At 48.6% G+C, this 16336-nt stretch overlaps 1 pseudogene; it reads left to right on the forward strand.

Moving 5' to 3' along the window:
• Positions 1–6334: 6334 nt before the first annotated feature.
• LOC120999104 overlaps positions 6335–16336 on the forward strand; it is a 62982-nt pseudogene continuing 52980 nt past the window's right edge.

Genomic DNA, 16336 nt, shown 5'->3' on the forward strand with positions numbered 1-16336 from the left:
TTTACTTTGTGTCGATGTGTTTTGGATGAATAAAGAAGCAATTTAACAGCAGTGGTGAGTGCCGCCTGTCATTTCCTATATCTGCAATCAAGTTTCATCTTGTGTTTCCCTGAGCTGAGCACCACGTACACTGCATATATAAGGTTCGCAGGATATTTGTTTGGTAGTAACAGTTCTGAGCAGTGCCGCCCATGGCTTTTCTTTCTCTCCCCCTGCATCATTGTATCTTCACTACACCGGCTGAGCACACATATATTAGACTTTCTTTACCTTGCAACAATGTCTGAGAAAGCGATACCTTGTTTAAATATGGGCAAAGAAGGGGCGGATGCCTTTTTCACGGAGTGCAATTCTAAGGATACTTTGGAATCCATGGGTACTAAAGCGTTGGAAATTAAGATCTCACAACTAGCGGACAAAGAGGTTCGCTTGTTTTGGACTGTTAATTCGCTTAAATCTTATAAACATAGCAACAGAGTCCCAAGGGGGCTCCGAATATATAAAGAGTTAGTCCAGTATGAGGATGATCCCACTTTTTTAGTGGAATGGAAGAACCTACATATGGATTTCTCCATGCGTATCCTGCAAACTGTATTAAGCAGAGATGAACGAAAATATGCCATTATTACTGAGTATTTAAATAAGGCAAAGGAGGAACTACGCACACGACTGACAGAAAACCAGTTCCAGGTGTATGAAAAGAGATTGAACAGAAAGTTGGTCATTACACAAACGGAAATCAAAGAAAAGAAAAAAGCTAAGTTCCTACGGGATAAATATGACTATGACACGGGAAAAGTTTTTGAGTGGAACAAGAGAAGACAAAGGAAGAGACGTCCCCAAAGAAAAACTAGGAGTGACTTTTGGACAACTGAGTCGGATTCAAGTATATCCGATGACCCTAACACTCCAATGGAGCAACATCAGAGTGTCGTCCCTTTAAAAGAAAGATCAGAAGGGGAAAAAAGAAGCGGGGTCAGGAAGTCCACCAGCAACAAGAAAAAAGTCTCGTGGAGACGTTATTCGTCCCCCCAGTTGACCTAGTTGTCAACCTTTCTGGCTGTCAGCTGTCTACGGACTGTATCTCAGCCCTCAACCAAAGACTCAGCTACAGCACTGTTAGAAAGTTTGACAGAGTTGCATTTGAAATTGACCTCTATAAATGTATAACGAAATTGTATCTCCGCAAAACCTTTTTTGATATTCCCGCATATCCCCCTTTTTTTTTGGCCCCCTTGGGTTTAACATTAACAACCAATTTAGTAACAGTGAGGTAGCATGTCTAGAATGGTTAACAGACACCAGCTTGGCCAGTGGTCCAGATATTAACCAGGACTTTAGTAGATTTAGTGGAGGTATTTGGTCAACTTTTTGCCCCCCTATGCCCGCCAGCAGTACTATCGATTTATTTTATAAAAGAGTGCTTAGGGAGATTAAGGCTTTGATTTACCCTAAAGCACCAAATAATATCAATGCCAAGGAAAAGGCAGCTATTCTATGTTTGAAAAAACGCAAAGACATGGTCATTAAGCCGGCGGACAAGGGGGGCAACATAGTCCTGATGTCGAAGGACTACTATCTCTGGGAGGCTAATAGACAGTTAGGGGATCCTGCTGTTTATGAGAAATTAGGAGCGGACCCCATCCCCAATGCGCTTTTACAGCTGCGTAGATTGGTGCAGAAATACATTGGCGTCAATTTCCTTGCGGACAATATGATTGACAAATTGGTGCCCATTTGTCCCTGTAAACCTACATGGTACTTTGTGCCAAAGATACACAAGTCACCGACCCCACCCCCTGGACGCCCTATTGTGGCGGGGAATGTGTCGGTGACAGAATCTCTGTCCAAATACCTAGACTGGTTATTACGTCCTTTATTGCAGAAATCTCCCACCTACCTGAGTGACACCAACGACTTCCTCCTGGCGCTGAAGGAATTTCAGTGGCAGGAGAGCTGGAGCCTGGTCTCACTAGACAAGGAGAGTCTCTATACACGTATACCTCATGGGATGGGTATCCAAACGGTTCTAGAAGTTCTAGAAAACACCAAAAAAAGTGTCACATATCGCAAGTTTGTAGAAGAAGCCCTAGGGTTTCTACTTACAAATAATACATTTAAATTTGGTCAGCAGTGGTACAAGCAATTACTTGGTACAGCGATGGGGACGCCGGTCTCATGCACATTTGCCAATATATATCTGAATTGCTTTGAGGACAAGTTTGTTTTTTCTACAATGAACCCCCACCTTATTCACATAAAGTTGTTTTTGAGGTACGTGGATGACGTCTTCATGGTGTGGTCTGGCGATCGGGAGCAGTGTGAGCAATTCGTGTCTTTCCTTAATGACGTGAACAACATGAATAGGAGGTTCCCTCTAAATTACAGGGGGGAAACCCTGGAGTTTTTAGATGTTCGCATCAATATCAAGGAAGATAATATCATCACTGAGGGTTTTTCGCAAACCCACGGCTACAAATTCCATTCTGCACCATGAGAGCTTTTATCCACGTACAGTGAAGAAATCCGTACCGTACGACAATTTATTAGACTCAGACGAATCAACAGCACCGATGAGGGCTTTATGAAACAGGGTTATGAATTAAAAGATAGGTTAATCAGGAGAGCCTATCCTGAAAGAGATCTAGAGGAAGCTATGCACAAAGCACAGGATTTTAGGCAACAGGATTTATTGTCTAGAAAGCACAAGGGAGGCACATGCACCAAGCAGGGAGATAGGCTCGTGATCACATTTAAATTCAGTCCCGTCTCTGAACTGGTTAACCAAATCATTTGCAACAACTGGGATATTCTCAGGAATGAGCCCAGTTTACAGGATGTAGCAAGTTATAAACCACTAGTGGCTTTAAAAAAGGTGCCACACATTGAAGGATGTATTGGTCAGCAGCTGTCTAGCTGAAGACAAGGCAATGAATTGGTTAACCAGCAGAAGACCTATAGGTAACTTCAAATGTAGTGATTGCTCCTTCTGTAGCTACAACCTCCAGAAAAAGTTTTTTTTACCATTGGAGGCACTGATCATAAGGTAACCCAGTTTATCACCTGTAAATCAAGTTATGTTGTATACGCGGTTACATGTCGATGCGGTGCGTTTTATATTGGAAAAAATATAAGGCCTCTGTTTGAGAGATTTAGGGAACATCTGAATTCAGTAAAAACTGGTAAAGGATGCCCCCGTCTCATCGACCATATACTGCGTGCACATGAAGGCAATGTTAACTGTTTGAAGTTTGCAGGTTTGGAGACAGTGACAGTGAGACTGATATTGGGGGGGTCCTCCTGAGCAACTGATATGGGGGGGGGTCCTGGGCAACTGACATATGGGGGGGTGTCCTGAGAAAGTGACATATGGGGGACCTGCTGAATGAGCAACTGATATGGGGGGGGAAGTCTGAGCAACTGATATGGGGGCGTGAATGGGCATCTGATATGGGGGTGGTCCTGAGCAACAGATGTGGGGGCCTATCTGAGCAATTGACGTATGGGGGCTTGAATAAGCAACTGATATGGGAGGGGGGTCCTCCTGAGCAACAGATATGGGGGCGTATCTGAGCAAGTGACATATGGGGGTGGCCTGAGGAATTGACATATGGGGGGCCTGCCTATTTTATATACTGGCACACATGGGGGGGCACTATGGAGATGGAGTAGCACTATGGGGACCCTATCTAATATACTGGCATACATAGGGGGCACTATGGAGAAGGGGGGAGAGGAGCACTATTGGGGTCATTATATAGGGGAATTATACTGGCACACATTATAGGGGAATTTTATACTGGCACATTATCAGGCACCATGGGGATAAGGGGCGTGATATAAGAGTATTTTATACTGGCGCAAATTATAGGGCACTATGGGGACTTTCTCTTAACTGGGGGCACTAAGAGGGTTTTTTGGGCACACAGTAGGGGGCATTGGCGCACATTATGAGGGTAATATGGGGACATTGGCTCTACAGGGGGCACTAAGAGGAGGTATTTTTATACTGCCACACAATAGGGCATTTTTATTTTTACTGTATCACATTATAAAGAGAATTATTTCTATCGGGGGCATTATAGTCGGCTTTATTACTGTTGAGGGACTATGAGGAACATGAATACTAGTATGAACACTATGGGAGCATTATCACTTCTGGGACACAGTGGGAAATTATTACTGTAGGGGCACTATTACTACTACGTGTTGTCTGGTAGATAATTATTTCTATTGGTGGGACTTTTGGGGGCACCCTGGCATGAGCAACTGATATAGGGGAAATGATATGGGTTGAAACCTTAGCTTAGCACAATTATTTTTGGGGAACATTATGTTTACACTATTAGTGTTAGGGACACTGTTTCCTGGGCACAGTTATTTTTTAGGACATTGTGTGCCAATATTGAAGAGGAATTATCTGTGTGTAACTTGTATAGGGAGTAAAGCGGGCACAGTATTGGGGGTGTCAGGATGGGGTGTTCAGAAGGTGGGAGGATGATTAAAAAGTAGGAAACTAAGATGTCTGTCAAACTCTGCAGAGAGAAGAGATGGCTGAAAGAAATCATCATGGCGGTCTGGTCTGAAAGGAGAAGATGAGGACAGAGAACATCTACATCAAAGGAAACGTCACTGGATAGAAGAGGTATGTGGACCTGTATTAGGCTACTTTCACATCTGTGTTAGTGATTCTGGTAGGCTGTCCCAGCAGAGAACAGCCTGCTGGAATTCACTGGATCCGGCACTGCTGGATGCAGACAGAATGCCCGCCGGCCCCATTGACTATAATGGGGTATGGCAGAGATCCGGCCACAATCTGGCAAAAATGCAGAGAATCAGCGGGACGCAAACCGCTGCATGCTGCGGTTTGTGTCCGGCCGATTCTTTGCATTTTCTGGTGGATCAGGTGGCCGGAGCGTAGTGCCGCAGGTGTGAAAGTAGCCTTACCCTGTATGTTTTGTATTGCTATAAGTAATGTTAGGACGGAATAGGTTAGGTTGCGAATTTGGCTTGAGGGAGGGGGGGGGGGGCAGGCACATTCTTTGCACAGGGGCCCTTGTGCTGTCTGTGTCCGCCCCTGGTTCTAGGAATAGATAATCATAAGACCTGAATAGGACTGAGCTGACATTTGACATGCTGGCCTAGGAAGTGGATGCGCCACGGCCTCTTTAAACAGCTGGTCAGTGGGGATGCCGGGAGTAAGACCCCCATCAATCTGAGGGTAGGCCACCAATTTAAAAATCTCGGAATAACACTTTAAAAGTGCAACTCCAGGTAGTGGAATGGTTTCAACCTGCTTTATCCGCTGGATGGAATTTCACATACTCACATAAAGTCGTATACCCTAAGGCCTCTTTCACACGGGCGTTGCGGGAAAAGGTGCGGGTGCGTTGCGGGAACATGCGTGACTTCCGTGCGAGTGCAAAACATTGTAATGCGTTTTGCACCCGTGTGAGAAAAATCGGCATGTTTGGTACCCAAACCCGAACTTCTTCACAGAAGTTCGGGCTTGGGATCGGTGTTCTGTAGATTGTATTATTTTCCCTTATAACATGGTTATAAGGGAAAATAATAGCATTCTGAATACAGAATGCATAGTACAATAGCGCTGGAGGGGTTAAAAAAATAATAATAATAATTTAACTCACCTTAATCCACTTGCTCGCGCAGCCCGGCTTCTCTTCTTTGCTGTGTACAGGAAAAGAACCTGTGGTGACGTCACTCCGGTCATCACATGGTCCGTCACATGATCTTTTACCATGGTGATGGATCATGTGATGACTGGAGTGACGTCACCACAGGTCCTTTTCCTGCACACAGCTAAGATGAAGACAGAAGAGATGCCGGGCTGCGCGAGCAAGTTGATTAAGGTGAGTTAAATTATTTTTTATTTTTTTTAACCCCTCCAGCGCTATTTTACTATGCATTCTGTATTCAGAATGCTATTATTTTCCCTTATAACCATGTTATAAGGGAAAATAATAATGATCGGTTCTCCATCCCGATCGTCTCCTAGCAACCGTGCGTGAAAATCGCACCGCATGCATCGCACCGCATGCACCCCATTCACTTCTATGGGGCCTGCGTTGCGTGGAAAACGCACTATATAGAGCATGCTGCGATTTTCATGCAACGCATAAGTGATGCGTGAAAATCACAGCTCATGTGCACAGCCCCATAGAAATGAATGGGTCCAGATTCAGTGCGGGTGCAATGCGTTCACCTCCCGCATTGCACCCGCGCGGAATACTCGCCCGTGTGAACTCAGCCTAAGGGTCTATTCACATGCTGCTGATTTGCTGCAGACATTTCTACAGCTGTCCCATTCATCAGAATGCGCCTTGCAGAAACGACATGGTTTTGCCACCAAATCAACCTCATTTACATGAATGGAACAGATTTTCAGTTGCCGAAAGATCTGCAACAAATCTGCCGCAGGTAAGTGTACCCTTACTCATAATGGGGTTGTCCTAGATAGTTAGACATTTTGGACAAGTCCTGCAATAGCTTAAAATAAAAAATAAAAATCATCTTCTACTCTCCCTTTTCTCCAGCACCGGTCTATGCATTGTCACTATGAACATCAGAAACCGTTAAACCACATCTGGTTTTTTACTGCATATTAGACCACAACCTGTATATTATTTCATGATTCAGTACAAAATCTAGACGTTATAACTAGAGTTGAGCGAACACCTGGATGTTCGGGTTCGAGAAGTTCGGCCGAACTTCCCGGAAATGTTCGGGTTCGGGATCCGAACCCGATCCGAACTTCGTCCCGAACCCGAACCCCATTGAAGTCAATGGGGACCTGAACTTTTGGGCACTAAAAAGGCTGTAAAACAGCCCAGGAAAGAGCTAGAGGGCTGCAAAAGGCAGCAACATGTAGGTAAATCCCCTGCAAACAAATGTGGATAGGGAAATGAATTAAAATAAAAATTAAAAAAATAAAAATGTACCAATATCAATTGGACAGAGGTCCCATAGCAGAGAATCTGGCTTCACATCAGCAGAGAATCAGTCTCTTCATGCCATAGCAAAGAATCTGGCTTCATGTCAGCAGAGAATCAGTCTCTTCATGCCATAGCAGAGAATCTGGCTTCATGTCAGCGCAGAATCAGTCTTCATGTCATAGCAGAGAATCAGGCTTCACGTCACCCACCACTGGAACAGGCCACTGTCACACATTTAGGCCCAGGCACCCAGGCAGAGGAGAGGTCCCGTAACAGAGAATCTGGCCTTATGTCAGCGCAGAATCTGTCTTCATGTCATAGCAGAGAATCAGGCTTCACATCACCCACCACTGGAACAGGCCACTGTCACACATTTAGGCCCAGGCACCCAGGCAGAGGAGAGAGGTCCCGTAACAGAGAAACTGGCCCTATGTCAGCGCAGAATCTGTATATATGTCATAGCAGAGAATCAGGCTTCACGTCACCCACCACTGGAACAGGCCACTGTCACACATTTAGGCCCCGGCACCCAGGCAGAGGAGAGAGGTCCCGTAACAGAGAATCTGGCCTTATGTCAGCGCAGAATCTGTCTTCATGTCATAGCAGAGAATCAGGCTTCACGTCACCCACCACTGGAACAGGCACTGTCACACATTTAGGCCCCGGCACCCAGACAGAGGAGAGCGGTCCCGTAACAGAGAATCTGGCCTTATGTCAGCGCAGAATCTGTCTTCATGTCATAGCAGAGAATCAGGCTTCACGTCACCCACCACTGGAACAGGCCACTGTCACACATTTAGGCCCCGGCACCCAGGCAGAGGAGAGAGGTCCCGTAACAGAGAATCTGGCCTTATGTCAGCGCAGAATCTGTCTTCATGTCATAGCAGAGAATCAGGCTTCACGTCACCCACCACTGGAACAGGCCACTGTCACACATTTAGGCCCAGGCACCCAGGCAGAGGAGAGAGGTCCCGTAACAGAGAATCTGGCCTTATGTCAGCGCAGAATCTGTCTTCATGTCATAGCAAAGAATCAGGCTTCACGTCACCCACCACTGGAACAGGCCACTGTCACACATTTAGGCCCAGGCACCCAGGCAGAGGAGAGAGGTCCCGTAACAGAAAATCTGGCCTCATGTCAGCGCAGAATCTGTCTTCATGTCATAGCAGAGAATCAGGCTTCACGTCACCCACCACTGGAACAGGCCACTGTCACACATTTAGGCCCAGGCACCCAGGCAGAGGAGAGAGGTCCCGTAACAGAGAATCTGGCCTTATGTCAGCGCAGAATCTGTATTCATGTCATAGCAGAGAATCAGGCTTCACGTCACCCACCACTGGAACAGGCCACTGTCACACATTTAGGCCCCGGCACCCAGGCAGAGGAGAGAGGTCCCGTAACAGAGAATCTGGCCTGATGTCAGCGCAGAATCTGTCTTCATGTCATAGCAGAGAATCAGGCTTCACGTCACCCACCACTGGAACAAGCCACTGTCACACATTTAGGCTCCGACACCCAGACAGAGGAGAGAGGTCCTGTAACAGAGAATCTGGCCTTATGTCAGCACAGAATCTGTCTTCATGTCATAGCAGAGAATCAGGCTTCACGTCACCCACCACTGGAACAGGCCACTGTCACATATTTAGGCCCAGGCAGAGGAGAGAGGTCCCGTAACAGAGAATCTGGCCTTATGTCAGCGCAGAATCTGTATTCATGTCATAGCAGAGAATCAGGCTTCACGTCACCCACCACTGGAACAGGCCACTGTCACACATTTAGGCCCAGGCACCCAGGCAGAGGAGAGAGGTCCCGTAACAGAGAATCTGGCCTTATGTCAGCGCAGAATCTGTCTTCATGTCATAGCAGAGAATCAGGCTTCACGTCACCCACCACTGGAACAGGCCACTGTCACACATTTAGGCCCAGGCACCCAGGCAGAGGAGAGAGGTCCCGTAACAGAGAATCTGGCCTTATGTCAGCGCTGAATCTGTCTTCATGTCATAGCAGAGAATCAGGCTTCACGTCACCCACCACTGGAACAGGCCACTGTCACACATTTAGGCCCAGGCACCCAGGCAGAGGAGAGAGGTCCCATAACAGAGAATCTGGCCTGATGTCAGCACAGAATCTGTCTTCATGTCATAGCAGAGAATCAGGCTTCACGTCACCCACCACTGGAACAGGCCACTGTCACATATTTAGGCCCAGGCAGAGGTGAGAGGTCCCGTAACAGAGAATCTGGCCTTATGTCAGCGCAGAATCTGTATTCATGTCATAGCAGAGAATCAAGCTTCACGTCACCCACCACTGGAACAGGCCACTGTCACACATTTAGGCCCAGGCACCCAGGCAGAGGAGAGAGGTCCCGTAACAGAAAATCTGGCCTCATGTCAGCGCAGAATCTGTCTTCATGTCATAGCAGAGAATCAGGCTTCACGTCACCCACCACTGGAACAGGCCACTGTCACACATTTAGGCCCAGGCACCCAGGCAGAGGAGAGAGGTCCCGTAACAGAGAATCTGGCCTTATGTCAGCACAGAATCTGTATTCATGTCATAGCAGAGAATCAGGCTTCACGTCAACCACCACTGGAACAGGCCACTGTCACACATTTAGGCCCCGGCACCCAGGCAGAGGAGAGAGGTCCCGTAACAGAGAATCTGGCCTGATGTCAGCGCAGAATCTGTCTTCATGTCATAGCAGAGAATCAGGCTTCACGTCACCCACCACTGGAACAGGCCACTGTCACACATTTAGGCCCCGGCACCCAGACAGAGGAGAGAGGTCCTGTAACAGAGAATCTGGCCTTATGTCAGCACAGAATCTGTTTTCATGTCGTAGCAGAGAATCAGGCTTCACGTCACCCACCACTGGAACAGGCCACTGTCACATATTTAGGCCCAGGCATAGGAGAGAGGTCCCGTAACAGAGAATCTGGCCTTATGTCAGCGTAGAATCTGTATTCATGTCATAGCAGAGAATCAGGCTTCACGTCACCCACCACTGGAACAGGCCACTGTCACACATTTAGGCCCAGGCACCCAGGCAGAGGAGAGAGGTCCCGTAACAGAGAATCTGGCCTTATGTCAGCGCAGAATCTGTCTTCATGTCATAGCAGAGAATCAGGCTTCACGTCACCCACCACTGGAACAGGCCACTGTCACACATTTAGGCCCAGGCACCCAGGCAGAGGAGAGAGGTCCCGTAACAGAGAATCTGGCCTTATATCAGCGCAGAATCTGTCTTCATGTCATAGCAGAGAATCAGGCTTCACGTCACCCACCACTGGAACAGGCCACTGTCACACATTTAGGCCCAGGCACCCAGGCAGAGGAGAGAGGTCCCATAACAGAGAATCTGGCCTGATGTCAGCACAGAATCTGTCTTCATGTCATAGCAGAGAATCAGGCTTCACGTCACCCACCACTGGAACAGGCCACTGTCACATATTTAGGCCCAGGCAGAGGAGAGAGGTCCCGTAACAGAGAATCTGGCCTTATGTCAGCGCAGAATCTGTATTCATGTCATAGCAGAGAATCAAGCTTCACGTCACCCACCACTGGAACAGGCCACTGTCACACATTTAGGCCCAGGCACCCAGGCAGAGGAGAGAGGTCCCGTAACAGAGAATCTGGCCTTATGTCAGCGCAGAATCAGTCTTCATGTCATAGCAGAGAATCAGGCTTCACGTCACCCACCACTGGAACAGGCCACTGTCACACATTTAGGCCCCGGCACCCAGACAGAGGAGAGAGGTCCTGTAACAGAGAATCTGGCCTTATGTCAGCACAGAATCTGTCTTCATGTCATAGCAGAGAATCAGGCTTCATGTCACCCACCACTGGAACAGGCCACTGTCACATATTTAGGCCCAGGCAGAGGAGAGAGGTCCCGTAACAGAGAATCTGGCCTTATGTCAGCGCAGAATCTGTATTCATGTCATAGCAGAGAATCAGGCTTCACGTCACCCACCACTGGAACAGGCCACTGTTACACATTTAGGCCCAGGCACCCAGGCAGAGGAGAGAGGTCCCATAACAGAGAATCTGGCCTGATGTCAGCACAGAATCTGTCTTCATGTCATAGCAGAGAATCAGGCTTCACGTCACCCACCACTGGAACAGGCCACTGTCACACATTTAGACCCAGGCACCCAGGCAGAGGAGAGAGGTCCCGTAACAGAGAATCTGGCCTGATGTCAGCACAGAATCTGTCTTCATGTCATAGCAGAGAATCAGGCTTCACGTCACCCACCACTAGAACAGGCCACTGTCACACATTTAGGCCCAGGCACCCAGGCAGAGGAGAGAGGTCCCGTAACAGAGAATCTGGCCTGATGTCAGCGCAGAATCAGTCTTCATGTCATAGCAGAGAATCAGGCTTCACGTCACCCACCACTGGAACAGGCCACTGTCACACATTTAGGCCCCGGCACCCAGACAGAGGAGAGAGGTCCTGTAACAGAGAATCTGGCCTTATGTCAGCACAGAATCTGTCTTCATGTCATAGCAGAGAATCAGGCTTCACGTCACCCACCACTGGAACAGGCCACTGTCACATATTTAGGCCCAGGCAGAGGAGAGAGGTCGCGTAACAGAGAATCTGGCTTCATGTCAGCACAGAATAAGTCTTCATGTCATAGCAGAGAATCAGGCTTCACGTCACCCACCACTGGAACAGGCCACTGTCACACATTTAGGCCCCGGCACCCAGACAGAGGAGAGGTTCATTCAACTTTGGGTTGCCCCGCAATATAATGGTAAAATGAAATTAAAAATAGTATTGAATGAGGAAGTGCCCTGGAGTAGAATAATATATTGTTAAGGGGAGGTAGTTAATATCTAATCTGCACAAGGGATGGACAGGTCCTGTGGGATCCATGCCTGGTTCATTTTTATGAACGTCAGCTTGTCCACATTGGCTGTAGACAGGCGGCTGCGTTTGTCTGTAATGACGCCCCCTGCCGTGCTGAATACACGTTCAGACAAAACGCTGGCCGCCGGGCAGGCCAGCACCTCCAAGGCATAAAAGGCTAGCTCTGGCCACGTGGACAATTTGGAGACCCAGAAGTTGAATGGGGCCGAACCAACAGTCAGTACGTGGAGGGGTGTGCACAGGTACTGTTCCACCATGTTAGTGAAATGTTGCCTCCTGCTAACACGTTCCGTATCAGGTGGTGGTGCACTTAGCTGTGGCGTGTTGACAAAACTTTTCCACATCTCTGCCATGCTAACCCTGCCCTCAGAGGAGCTGGGCGTGACACAGCTGCGTTGGCGACCTCTTGCTCCTCCTCTGCCTTCGCCTTGGGCTTCCACTGGTTCCCCTGTGACATTTGGGAATGCTCTCAGTAGCGCGTCTACCAACGTGCGCTTGTACTCGCGCATCTTCCTATCACGCTCCAGTGTAGGAAGTAAGGTGGGCACATTGTCTTTGTACCGGGGATCCAGCAGGGTGGCAACCCAGTAGTCCGCACATGTTAAAATGTGGGCAACTCTGCTGTCGTTGCGCAGGCACTGCAGCATGTAGTCGCTCATGTGTGCCAGGCTGCCCAGAGGTAAGGACAAGCTGTCCTCTGTGGGAGGCGTATCGTCATCGTCCTGTGTTTCCCCCCAGCCACGCACCAGTGATGGGCCCGAGCTGCTTTGGGTGCCACCCCGCTGTGAACATGCTTCATCCTCATCCTCCTCCACCTCCTCCTCATCCTCGTCCTCCTCGTCCTCCAGTAGTAGGCCCTGTCTGGCCACATTTGTACCTGGCCTCTGGTGTTGCAAAAAACCTCCCTCTGAGTCACTTCGAAGAGACTGGCCTGAAAGTGCTAAAAATGACCCCTCTTCCTCCTCTTCCTCCTGGGCCACCTCCTCTTCCATCATCGCCCTAAGTGTTTTCTCAAGGAGACATAGAAGTGGTATTGTAACGCTGATAATGGCGTCATCGCCACTGGCCATGTTGGTGGAGTACTCGAAACAGTGCAACAGGGCTCGCATGGAGGCCCAGTCATTGGTGGTGAAGTGGGTCTGATCCACAGTGCGACTGACCCGTGCGTGCTGCAGCTGAAACTCCACTATGGCCTGCTGCTGCTCGCACAGTCTGTCCAGCATATGCAAGGTGGAGTTCCACCTGGTGGGCACGTCGCATATGAGGCGGTGAGCGGGAAGGCCGAAGTTACGCTGTAGCGCAGACAGGCGAGCAGCGGCAGTGTGTGAACGCCGGAAGCGCGAACAGACGGCCCGCACTTTATGCAGCAGCTCTGACATGTCGGGGTAGTTGCGAATGAACTTCTGCACCACCAAATTCAGCACATGCGCCAGGCAAGGGATGTGCGTGAAACCGGCTAGTCCCAGAGCTGCAACGAGATTTCGCCCATTATCGCACACCACCAGGCCGGGCTTGAGGCTCACCGGCAGCAACCACTCGTCGGTCTGTTGTTCTATACCCCGCCACAACTCCTGTGCGGTGTGGGGTCTGTCCCCCAAAAATATGAGTTTCAGAATGGCCTGCTGACGTTTACCCCATGCTGTGCTGAAGTTGGTGGTGAAGGTGTGTGGCTGACTGGATGAGCAGGTGGAAGAAGAGGAGGAGGAAGCTGAGTAGGAGGAGGAGGAGACAGGAGGCAAAGAATGTTGCCCTGCGATCCTTGGCGGCGGAAGGACGTGCGCCAAACAGCTCTCCGCCTGGGGCCCAGCCGCCACTACATTTACCCAGTGTGCAGTTAGGGAGATATAGCGTCCCTGGCCGTGCTTACTGGTCCACGTATCTGTGGTTAGGTGGACCTTGCCACAGATGGCGTTGCGCAGTGCACACTTGATTTTATCGGACAATTGTTTGTGCAGGGAAGGCACGGCTCTCTTAGAGAAGTAGTGGCGGCTGGGAACAACATACTGTGGGACAGCAAGTGACATGAGCTGTTTGAAGCTGTGTGTGTCCACCAGCCTAAATGACAGCATTTCATAGGCCAGTAGTTTAGAAATGCTGGCATTCAGGGCCAGGGATCGAGGGTGGCTAGGTGAGAATTTACGCTTTCTCTCAAATGTTTGTGAGATGGAGAGCTGAACGCTGCTGTGTGACATGGTTGAGATGCTTGGTGACGCAGGTGGTGGTGTTGGTGGCACTTACTCTGTTTGCTGGGCGGCAGGTGCCAACGTTCCTCCAGAGGCGGAGGAAGAGGCCGAGGCGGCGGCAGCTGCAGCAGAAGAGGCCGAGGCGGCGGCAGCAGCAGAAGAGGCCGAGGCGGCAGCAGCAGAAGAGGTAGCAGGGGGAGCCTGAGTGACTTCCTTGTTTTTAAGACGTTTACTCCACTGCAGTTCATGCTTTGCATGCAGGTGCCTGGTCATGCAGGTTGTGCTAAGAATCAGAACGTTAATGCCTCGCTTCAGGCTCTGATGGCACAGCGTGCAAACCACTCGGGTCTTGTCGTCAGCACATTGTTTAAAGAAGTGCCATGCCAGGGAACTCCTTGAAGCTGCCTTTGGGGTGCTCGGTCCCAGATGGCGGCAGTCAGTAGCAGGCGGAGTCTCTTGGCGGCGGGTGTTCTGATTTTGCCAACTGCTCCCTCTTTTGCTACGCTGTTGGCTCGGTCTCACCACTGCCTCTTCCTCCGAACTGTGAAAGTCAGTGGCACGACCTTCATTCCATGTGGGGTCTAGGACCTCATCGTCCCCTGCATCGTCTTCCACCCAGTCTTGATCCCTGACCTCCTGTTCAGTCTGCACACTGCAGAAAGACGCAGCAGTTGGCACCTGTGTTTCGTCATCATCAGAGACGTGCTGAGGTGGTATTCCCATGTCCTCATCATCAGGAAAAATAAGTGGTTGTGCGTTTTTGCATTCTATCTCTTCCACCCCTGGGGAAGGGCTAGGTGGATGCCCTTGGGAAACCCTGGCAGCAGAGTCTTCAAACAGCATAAGAGACTGCTGCATAACTTGAGGCTCAGACAGTTTCCCTGATATGCATGGGGGTGATGTGACAGACCGATGGGCTTGGTTTTCATGCGCCATCTGTGCGCTTTCTGCAGAAGACTGGGTGGGAGATAATGTGAACGTGCTGGATCCACTGTCGGCCACCCAATTGACTAATGCCTGTACCTGCTCAGGCCTTACCATCCTTAGAACGGCATTGGGCCCCACCAAATATCGCTGTAAATTCTGCTGGCTACTGGGACCTGAGGTAGTTGGTTCACTAGGACGTGTGGCTGTGGCAGAACGGCCACGTCCTCTCCCAGCACCAGAGGGTCCACTAACACCACCACGACCATGTCCACGTCCGCGTCCCTTATTAGATGTTTTCCTCATTGTTCCCGTTCACCACAATTTTGAGAATGGCAAATTTGGGAATGCTTTTTCAACCCAGAACAAAAAGTCTGCTTTTACGATCACTACAAATAACTTGACCAGCTAAAACACTGCAGATTTGGTTGAATAGAGATGTGAGACCTGTTTTTTTTTGCGCTGTGTGACAGGTATAGGTTTAATCACAGAATCACACTTCTATCAGCACGCTAGCGTGTGTCTTAGGTTTTTCTGAATGACACTATCAATACCTTCAATGTAAGATTTTCTTTTTGGGATAGATTTCAAGTAGGCCTCAAATACCAGAAACTAGTTATTTTGAGAATGGCAAATTTGGGAATGCTTTTTCAACCCAGAACAAAGTCTGCTTTTACGGTCACTACAAATAACTTGACCAGATAAAACACTGCAGATTTGGTTGAATAGAGATGTGAGACCTGTTTTTTTTTGCGCTGTGTGACTGGTATAGGTTTAATCACAGAATCACACTTCTATCAGCACGCTAGCGTGTGTCTTAGGTTTTTCTGAATGACACTATCAATACCTTCAATGTAAGATTTTCTTTTTGGGATAGATTTCAAGTAGGCCTCAAATACCAGAAACTAGTTATTTTGAGAATGGCAAATTTGGGAATGCTTTTTCAACCCAGAACAAAGTCTGCTTTTACGGTCACTACAAATAACTTGACCAGATAAAACACTGCAGATTTGGTTGAATAGAGATGTGAGACCTGTTTTTTTTTTTGCGCTGTGTGACAGGTATAGGTTTAATCACAGAATCACACTTCTATCAGCACGCTAGCGTGTGTCTTAGGTTTTTCTGAATGACACTATCAATACCTTCAATGTAAGATTTTTTTTTTGGGATAGATTTCAAGTAGGCCTCAAATACCAGAAACTAGTTATTTTGAGAATGGCAAATTTGGGAATGCTTTTTCAACCCAGAACAAAAAGTCTGCTTTTACGGTCACTACAAATAACTTGACCAGATAAAACACTGCAGATTTGGTTGAATAGAGATGTGAGACCTGTTTTTTTTTGCGCTGTGTGACAGGTATAGGTTTAATCACTGAATCACACTTCTATCAGCATGCTAGC

The sequence above is a fragment of the Bufo bufo genome, chromosome 1 (assembly GCF_905171765.1).
Source record: "Bufo bufo chromosome 1, aBufBuf1.1, whole genome shotgun sequence".
Lineage (NCBI taxonomy): Eukaryota > Metazoa > Chordata > Amphibia > Anura > Bufonidae > Bufo > Bufo bufo.